Source organism: Ambystoma mexicanum, unplaced genomic scaffold, assembly GCF_040938575.1.
Source record: "Ambystoma mexicanum isolate Mex_15411 unplaced genomic scaffold, UKY_AmexF1_1 Mex_scaf3, whole genome shotgun sequence".
NCBI lineage: Eukaryota > Metazoa > Chordata > Amphibia > Caudata > Ambystomatidae > Ambystoma > Ambystoma mexicanum.
In genome coordinates, this window is record NW_027182444.1 from 10,274,813 (window position 1) to 10,284,631 (window position 9,819).

The following is a 9,819-nucleotide window of genomic DNA, read 5'->3' on the forward strand; positions in this document are numbered from 1 at the left end:
TTGCTGCCAGTATCGGTAGGTTAGGCCAATGTCAAATGGTGTTCGCTACCAGCATCGGTGGGACGGACCAATATCATAAATTTATATCTCTGCCAGTATCGGTGTGAGAGGCCAATGTCATAAATGTATATCTCTGCCAGTATCGGTGGAAGAGGCCAATATCATAAATATATATCTCTGCCAGTATCGGTGGGAGAGGCCAATATCATAAGAGGCCAATAACATAAATATATATCTCTGCCAGTATCGGTGGGAGAGGCCAGTGTCATATACGTGTATCTCTGCCAGTATCGGTAGGAGAGGCCACAAATAGGTGTTGCTGCCAGTATCGGTAGGTTAGGCCGATGTCAAATGGTGTTCGCTACCTGCATCGCTTGGACGGACCAATATCATAAATATGTATCGCTGCCAATATCGGTAGTAGAGGCCAATATCATATAAATACGTATTGCTGCCAATATCGGTAGCAGAGGCCAATGTCATAAATATTTATCGCTGCCAATATCGGTAGGATAGGCCAATATCATAAATTTGTATCTCTGCCAGTATCGGTGAGATGGATCATTATCATAAATTTGCAGCACTGCCAATATAGGTAGTAGAGGGCAATAATATAAGCATAGTGTAAGTATATAAGTATGTGTCACTGTCAATACCGGTAGGCATCATACATGGACATCACTATATGAAAGAGTCTGCACAGGATACTAGTTGACATGAAATGTTAGATTGTTGACATTTCACCAGTGATCAACCCATACCGGTAGTAATGATGTTTGTTTACATTAGACATCAATCATTAATGGTTTTGATATATGTTGGTTGCTTTATGTTTTTGTTATATTTCATTGTGTTGTGGCAGGAGTAGTTTTGGCACATCACAAAATGGTGTAGTGAGGATGTATTTTGTTTTAGCACTTCTCCTATTTCTGTTCTTTTTGAGATCGATAGTTGTTCTAAATGTGCATGGTTGCCAATAAGTGTTTTTACGAAACCCTCTTTTATTTGTTTTCGATGGTTGTTTGTGAAAGAAATTGTTGTGTTTGTTTTCCCCTTTTGAGGAAGGGGGGATGTGTAGCATTGGGCTTGCAAAGAGTCTTCATATGCAAGCCATGGAATGTTGGCTGTGTAGAACCCCATGTCACCCAGGGTTCCACGAAGGACCGTTGGGACACAGGATGGGACAGATAACCTGGAAAGATGTATTCGCCATAGCTCCCATTCCCCTTCCTCTCCAATCCCTGTAACTTAATAAAACTAACTTCAAATCACACTCGCCAGGTCTCCAGAGTACTTAATGTTTCCTGCATATCTGTGGGACAGGGAATACTACAAGTTGTCGCTAATACTACAGATTGGAATGGGAAGGAGTTGGATATCACATCTCATGCTAAAGGGAGGGTCTCAGGTTTGGAAGGGGAAGGATTTGGATATCACATCTCATGTTATAAGAAGGAGCTCAGGTTTGGTATTAGAAGCATTGAGATATCACATCTCATGCTATCGGAAGGATCTCAGGTTTGGTATTAGAAGCATTCAGATATCACATCTCATGCTATCAGAAGGGTCTCAGGATTGGAATGGGAAGGAGTTGGATATCACATCTCATGCTAAAGGGAGGGTCTCAGGTTTGGAAGGGGAAGGATTTGGATATCACATCTCATGTTATCGGAAGGATCTCAGGTTTGGTATTAGAAGTATTGAGATATCACATCACATGCTATAGGAAGGGTCTCAGGATTGGAATGGGAAGGAGTTGGATATCACATCTCAAGCTATAGGAAGGGTCTCAGGTTTGGTATAAGCATTGAGATATCACATCACATGCTATAGGAAGGGTCTCAGGATTGGAATGGGAAGGAGTTGTATATGACATCTCATGCCATAGGAAGGGTCTCAGGTTTGGTATAAGCATTGAGATATCACATCACATGCTATAGGAAGGGTCTCAGGATTGGAATGGGAAGGACTTGGATATCACATCTCATGCTATAGGCAGGGTCTCAGGTTTGGAAAGGGAAGGAGTTGGATATCACATTTCATGTTAGAGGTAGGATATCAGGTTTGGTATTAGAGGCATTGAGATATCACATCTCATGCTATCAGAAGGGTCTCAGGATTGGAATGGGAAGGAGTTGGATATCACATCTCATGCTAAAGGGAGGGTCTCAGGTTTGGAAGGGGAAGGATTTGGATATCACATCTCATGTTATAGGAAGGATCTCAGGTTTGGTATTAGAGGCATTGAGATATCACATTTCATGCTATCATAAGGGTCTCAGGATTGGAATGGGAAGGGGTTGGATATCACATCTCATGCTATAGGAAGGGTCTCAGGTTTGGTATAAGCAGTGAGATATCACATCTCATGCTATAGGAATTGTCTCAGGATTGGAATGGGAAGGAGTTGGATATCACATCTCATGTTATAGGAAGGATCTCAGGTTTGGTATAAGCATTGAGATATCACATCTCTGCTATCGGAAGGGTCTCAGGATTGGAATGGGAAGGAGTTGGATATTCCCATCTCATGTTATAGGAAGGGTCTCAGGTTTGGTATTAGAAGCATTGAGATATCACATCTCATGCTATAGGAAGAGTCTCAGGATTGGAATGGGAAGGAGTTGGATATCACATCTCATGATAAAGGAAGGGTCTAAGGTTTGGAAGGGGAAGGATTTGGATATCACATCTCATGTTATAGGACGGGTCTCAGGTTTGGTATTAGAAGCATTGAGATATCAAGTCTCATTGTATAGGAAGGGTCTCAGAATTGGAATGGGAAGGAGTTGGATATCACATCTCAAGCTATAGGAAGGGTCACAGGATTGGAATGGGAAGGAGTTTGATATCACATCTCATGCCATAGTATGGGTCTCAGGTTTGGTAGAAGCATTGGGATATCACATCTCATGCTATCGGAAGGGTATCAGGATTGGATTTGGAAGGAGTTGGATATCCCATCTCATGCTATAGGAAGGGTCTCAGGTTGGAATGGGAAGGAGTTGGATATCACATCTCATGTTATAGGAAGGGTCTCAGGATTGGAATGGGAAGGACTTGGATATCACATCTCATGCTATAGGAAGGCTCTCAGGTTTGCAACGGGAAAGAGTTGGATATCACATTTCATGTTAGAGGTAGGATCTCAGGTTTGGTATTAGAGGCATTGAGATATCACATCTCATGCTATCAGAAGAGTCTCAGAATTGGAATGGGAAGGAGTTGGATATCACATCTCATGCCATAGTATGGGTCTCAGGTCTGGTAGAAGCATTGGGATATCACATCTCATGCTATCGGAAGGATTTCAGGATTGGATTTGGAAGGAGTTGGATATCCCATCTCATGCTATAGGAAGGGTCTCAGGTTGGAATGGGAAGGAGTTTGATATCACATCTCATGCCATAGTATGGGTCTCAGGTTTGGTAGAAGCATTGGGATATCACATCTCATGCTATCGGAAGGGTATCAGGATTGGATTTGGAAGGAGTTGGATATCCCATCTCATGCTATAGGAAGGGTCTCAGGTTGGAATGGGAAGGAGTTGGATATCACATCTCATGTTATAGGAAGGGTCTCAGGATTGGAATGGAAAGGACTTGGATATCATATCTCATGCTATAGGAAGGCTCTCAGGTTTGGAAGGGGAAGGAGTTGGATATCACATCTCAAGCTATAGGAACGGTCTCAGGTTTGGTATAAGCATTGAGATATCACATCTCATGCTATAGGAATGGTCTCAGGATTGGAATGGGAAGGAGTTGGATATCACATCTCATGTTATAGGAAAGATCTCAGGTTTGGTATTAGAAGCATTGAGATATCACATCTCATGCTATAAGCAGGGTCTCAGGATTGGAATGGGAAGGAGTTGTATATGGCATCTCATGCCATAGGAAGGGTCTCAGGTTTGGTATAAGCATTGAGATATCACATCTCATGCTATAGGAAGGGTCTCAGGATTGGAATGGGAAGGACTTGGATATCACATCTCATGCTATAGGCAGGATCCCAGGTTTGGAAAGGGAAGGAGTTGGATATCATATTTCATGTTCGAGGTAGGATCTCAGGTTTGGTATTAGAGGCATTGAGATATCACATCTCATGCTATCAGAAGGGTCTCAGGATTGGAATGGGAAGGAGTTGGATATCACATCTCATGCTAAAGGGAGGGTCTCAGGTTTGGAAGGGGAAGGATTTGGATATCACATCTCATGTTATAGGAAGGATCTCAGGTTTGGTATTAGAAGCATTGAGATATCACATCTCATGCTATCGGAAGGGTCTAAGGATTGGAATGGGAAGGAGTTGGATATCACATCTTATGCTATAGGAAGGGTCTCAGGTTTGGAACGGGAAGGAGTTGGATATCACATCTCATGTTATAGGAAGAGTCTCAGGTTTGGTATAAGCATTGAGATATCACATCTCTGCAATCAGAAGTGTCTCAGGATTGGGATGGGAAGGAGTTGGATATCACATCTCATGCTATAGGAAGGGTCTCAGGTTTGGAACGGGAAGGAGTTGGATATCCCATCTCATGTTATAGGACGGGTCTCAGGTTTGGTATTAGAAGCATTGAGATATCACATCGCATGCTGTAGGAAGGGTCTCAGGATTGGAATGGGAAGGAGTTGGATATTACATTCTTGCTATAGGAAGGGTCTCATGTTTGGAATGGGAAGGAGTTGGATATCACATATGCTATAGGAAGGGTCTCAGGTTTGGAACGGGAAGAAGTTGGATATCACATCTCATGCTATAGGAAGGGTCTCAGGTTTGGAATAAGCATTGAGATATCACATCTCTGCTATCGGAAGTGTCTCAGGATTGGAATGGGAAGGAGTTGGATATCACATCTCATGTTATAGGACGGGTCTCAGGTTTGTTATTAGAATCATTGAGATATCATATTGTATGCTGTAGGAAGGGTCTAAGGATTGGAATGGGAAGGTCTTGGATATCACATCTCATGCTATAGGTAGGCTCTCAGGTTTGGAAAGGGAAGGAGTTGGATATGACATTTCATGTTAGAGGAAGGATTTCAGGTTTGGTATTAGAGGCATTCAGATTTCACATCTCATGCTATAGGAAGGGTCTCAGGATTGGAATGGGAAGGACTTAGATATCACATATCATGCTATAGGGAGGGTCTCATGTTTGGAATGGGAAGGAGTTGGATATCACATATGCTATAGGAAGGGTCTCAGGTTTGGAACGGGAAGGAGTTGGATATCACATCTCATGCTATAGGAAGGGTCTCAGGTTTGGAATAAGCATTGAGATATCACATCTCTGCTATCGGAAGTGTCTCAGGATTGGAATGGGAAGGAGTTGGATATCACATCTCATGTTATAGGACGGGTCTCAGGTTTGTTATTAGAATCATTGAGATATCATATTGTATGCTGTAGGAAGGGTCTAAGGATTGGAATGGGAAGGTCTTGGATATCACATCTCATGCTATAGGTAGGCTCTCAGGTTTGGAAAGGGAAGGAGTTGGATATCACATTTCATGTTAGAGGAAGGATCTCAGATTTGGTATTAGAGGCATTGAGATATCACATCTAATGCTATAGGAAGGGTCTCAGGATTGGAATGGGAAGGAGTTGGATATCACATCTCATGCTATAGGAAGGGTCTCAGGTTTGGTAAGAACATTGAGATATCACATCTCATGCTATAGGAAGGGTCTCAGGATTGGAATGGGAAGGAGTTGGATATCACATCTGATGTTATAGGAAGGATCTCAGGTTTGGTATTAGAAGCATTGAGACATCACATCTCATGCTATAGGAAGGGTCTCAGGATTGGTATAAGCATTGAGATATCACATCTCTGCTATCGGAAGGGTCTCAGGATTGGAATGGGAAGGAGTTGGTTATCCCATCTCATGTTATAGGAAGAGTCTCAGGTTTGGTATTAGAAGCATTGAGATATCACATCTCATGCTATAGGAATGGTCTCAGGATTGGAATGGGAAGGAGTTTGATATCACATCTCATGCCATGTATGGGTCTCAGGTTTGGTATAAGCATTGAGATATCACATCTCATGCTATAGGAAGGGTCTCAGGATTGGAATGGGAAGGAGTTGTATATGACATCTCATGCCATAGGAAGGGTCTCAGGTTTGGTATAAGCATTGAGATATCACATCTCTGCTATCGGAAGGGTCTCAGGATTGGAATGGGAAGGAGTTGGATATCCCATCTCATGTTATAGGAAGAGTCTCAGGTTTGGTATTAGAAGCATTGAGATATCACATCTCATGCTATAGGAAGTGTCTCAGGATTGGAATGGGAAGGAGTTTGATATCAAATCTCATGCCATGTATGGGTTTCAGGTTTTGTAGAAGCATTGGGATATCACATCTCATGCTATCGGAAGGGTATCAGGATTGGATTTGGAAGGATTTGGATATCACATTTCATGTTATAGGAAGGATCTCAGGTTTGGTATTAGAAGCATTGAGATATCACATCTCATGCTATCGGAAGGATCTCAGGTTTGGTATTATAGGCATTGAGATATCACATCTCATGCTATCAGAAGGGTCTCAGGATTGGAATGGGAAGGAGTCGGATATCACATCTCATGCTAAAGGGAGGGTCTCAGGTTTGGAAGTGGAAGGATTTGGATATCACATCTCATGTTATAGGAAGGATCTCAGGTTTGGTATTAGAAGCATTGAGATATCACATCTCATGCTATAGGAAGGGTCTCAGGATTGGAAAGGGAAGGAGTTGGATATCACATCTCAAGCTATAGGAAGGGTCAGTAACATGTTACTATTCCAATCCTGAGACTCTTCTGATAGCATGAGATGTGATATCTCAATGCTTCTAATACCAAACCTGAGATCCTTCCGATAGCATGAGATGTGATATCTCAATGCTTCTAATACCAAACCTGAGATCCTTCCTATAACATGAGATGTGATATCCAAATCCTTCCCCTTCCAAACCTGAGACCCTCCCTTTAACATGAGATGTGATATCTAACTCCTTCCCATTCCATTCCTGAGACCCTTCTGATAGCATGAGATGTGATATCTCAATGCCTCTAATACCAAACCTGAGATCCTACCTCTAACATGAAATGAGATATCCAACTCTTTCCCCTTCCAAACCTGAGAGCCTTCCTATAGCATGAGATGTGATATCCAAGTCCTTCCCATTCCAATACTGAGACCCTTCCTATAGCTTGAGATGTGATATCCAACTCCTTCCCATTCCAATTCTGAGACCCTTCCTATAGCATGAGATGTGATATCTCAATGTTTATACCAAACCTGAGAGCCTACCTATAGCATGAGATGTGATATCCAAGTCCATCCCATTCCAATCCTTAGACCCTTCCTACAGCATGCGATGTGAATATCTCAATGATTCTAATACCAAACCAGAGACTCTTCCTATAACATGAGATGGGATATCCAACTCCTTCCCATTCCAATTCTGAGACCCTTCCTATACTATGAGACTTGATATCTCAATGCTTCTAATACCAAACCTGAGACCCGTAATATAACATGAGATGTGATATCCAAATCCTTCCCCTTCCAAACCTTAGACCCGTCCTTTATCATGAGATGTGATATCCAACTCCTTCCCATTCCAATCCTGAGACCCTTCCGATATCATGAGATGTGATATCTCAAAGCTTCTAATATCAAACTTGAGACCCTCCCTATAGCATGAGATGTGATATCCAAGTCCTTCCCATTCCAATCCTGAGACCCTTCCTATAGCATGAGATGTGATATCTCAATGCTTCTAATACCAAACCTGAGACCCTTCCTATAACATGAGATGGGAATATCCAACTCCTTCCCATTCCAATCTTGAGACCCTTACGATAGCAGAGATGTGATATCTCAATGCTTATACCACACCTGAGATCCTTCCTATAACATGAGATGTGATATCCAACTCCTTCCCATTCTAATCCTGAGACACTTCCTATAGCATGAGATGTGATATCTCACTGCTTATACCAAACCTGAGACCCTTCCCATAGCAGGAGATGTGATATCCAACTCCTTCCCATTCCAATCCTCAGACCCTTCCTATAGCATGAGATGTGATATCTCAATGCTTCTAATGTCAAACTTGAGACCCTACCTATAGCATGAGATGTGATATCCAAGTCCTTCCCATTCCAATCCTGAGACACTTCCTATAGCATGAGATGTGATATCTCAATGCTTCTAATACCAAACCTGAGACTCTTCCTATAACATGAGATGGGATATCCAACTCCTTCCAATTCCAATCCTGAGACCCTTTTGATAGCAGAGATGTGATATCTCAATGTTTATACCAAACCTGAGACCCTTCCTACGGCATGAGATGTCATATTCAACTCCTTCCCATTCCAATCCTGAGACCCTTCCTATAGCATGAGATTTGATATCCAACTCCTTCCCATTCCAATCCTGAGACCCTTCCTATAGCATGAGATGTGATGTCTCAATGCTTCTAATACCAAACCTGAGATCCTTCCTATAACATGAGATGTGATATCCAACTCCTTCCATTCCAATCCTGAGATCCTTCCTATAGCATGAGATGTGATATATCAATGCTTATACCAAACCTGAGACCCTTCCTATAGCATGAGATGTGATATCCAACTCCTTCCCATTCCAATCCTGAGACCCTTCCTATAGCCTGAGATGTGATATCCAATTCCTTCCCATTCCAATCCTGAGACCCTTCCTATAGCATGAGATGTGATATCTCAATGCTTATACCAAACCTGAGAGCCTACCTATAACATGAGATGTGATATCCAAGTCCATCCCATTCCAATCCTTAGACCCTTCCTACAGCATGCGATGTGATATCTCAATGATTCTAATACCAAACCAGAGACTCTTCCTATAACATGAGATGGGATATCCAACTCCTTCCCATTCCAATCCTGAGCCGCTTCCGATAGCAGAAATGTGATATCTCAATGCTTATACCAAACCTGAGACCCTTCCTATAACATGAGATGTGATATCCAACCCCTTCCCGTTCCAAACCTGAGACACTAACTATAGCATATGTGATATCCAACTCCTTCCCATTCCAAACATGAGACCCTTCCTATAGCAAGAAAGTAATATCCAACTCCTACCCATTCCAATCCTGAGACCCTTCGTATAGCAAGAGATGTGATATCCAAATCCTTCCCATTCCAATCCTGAGACCCTTCCTATAACATGAGATGTGATATCCAACTTCTTCCCATTCCAACCTGAGACACTTCCTATAGCATGAGAAGGGATATCCAACTCCTTCCCAATCCAATCCTGAGACCGTTCCGATAGCAGAGATGTGATATCTCAATGCTTATACCAAACCTGAGACCCTTCCTATGGCATGAGATGTGATATCCAACTCCTTGCCATTCAAATCCTGAGACCCTTCCTATAGCATGAGAAGGGATATCCAACTCCTTCCCAATCCAATCCTGAGACCCTTCCGATAGCAGCGACGTGATATCTCAATGCTTCTACCAAACCTGAGACCCTTCCTTTAGCATGAGATGTGATATCCAAATCCTTCACATTCCAATCCTGAGACCCTTCCTATAGCATGAGATGTGATATCTCAATGCTTCTAATACCAAACCTGAGATCCTTCCTATAACATGAGATGTGATATCCAATTCCTTCCCATTCCAAACCTGAGACCCTTCCTATTGGATGAGATGTGATATCCAACTCCTTCCCATTCCAACCCTGAGACCCTTCCTATAGCATGAGATGTGATGTCTCAATGCTTCTAATACCAAACCTGAGATCCTTCCTATAACATGAGAT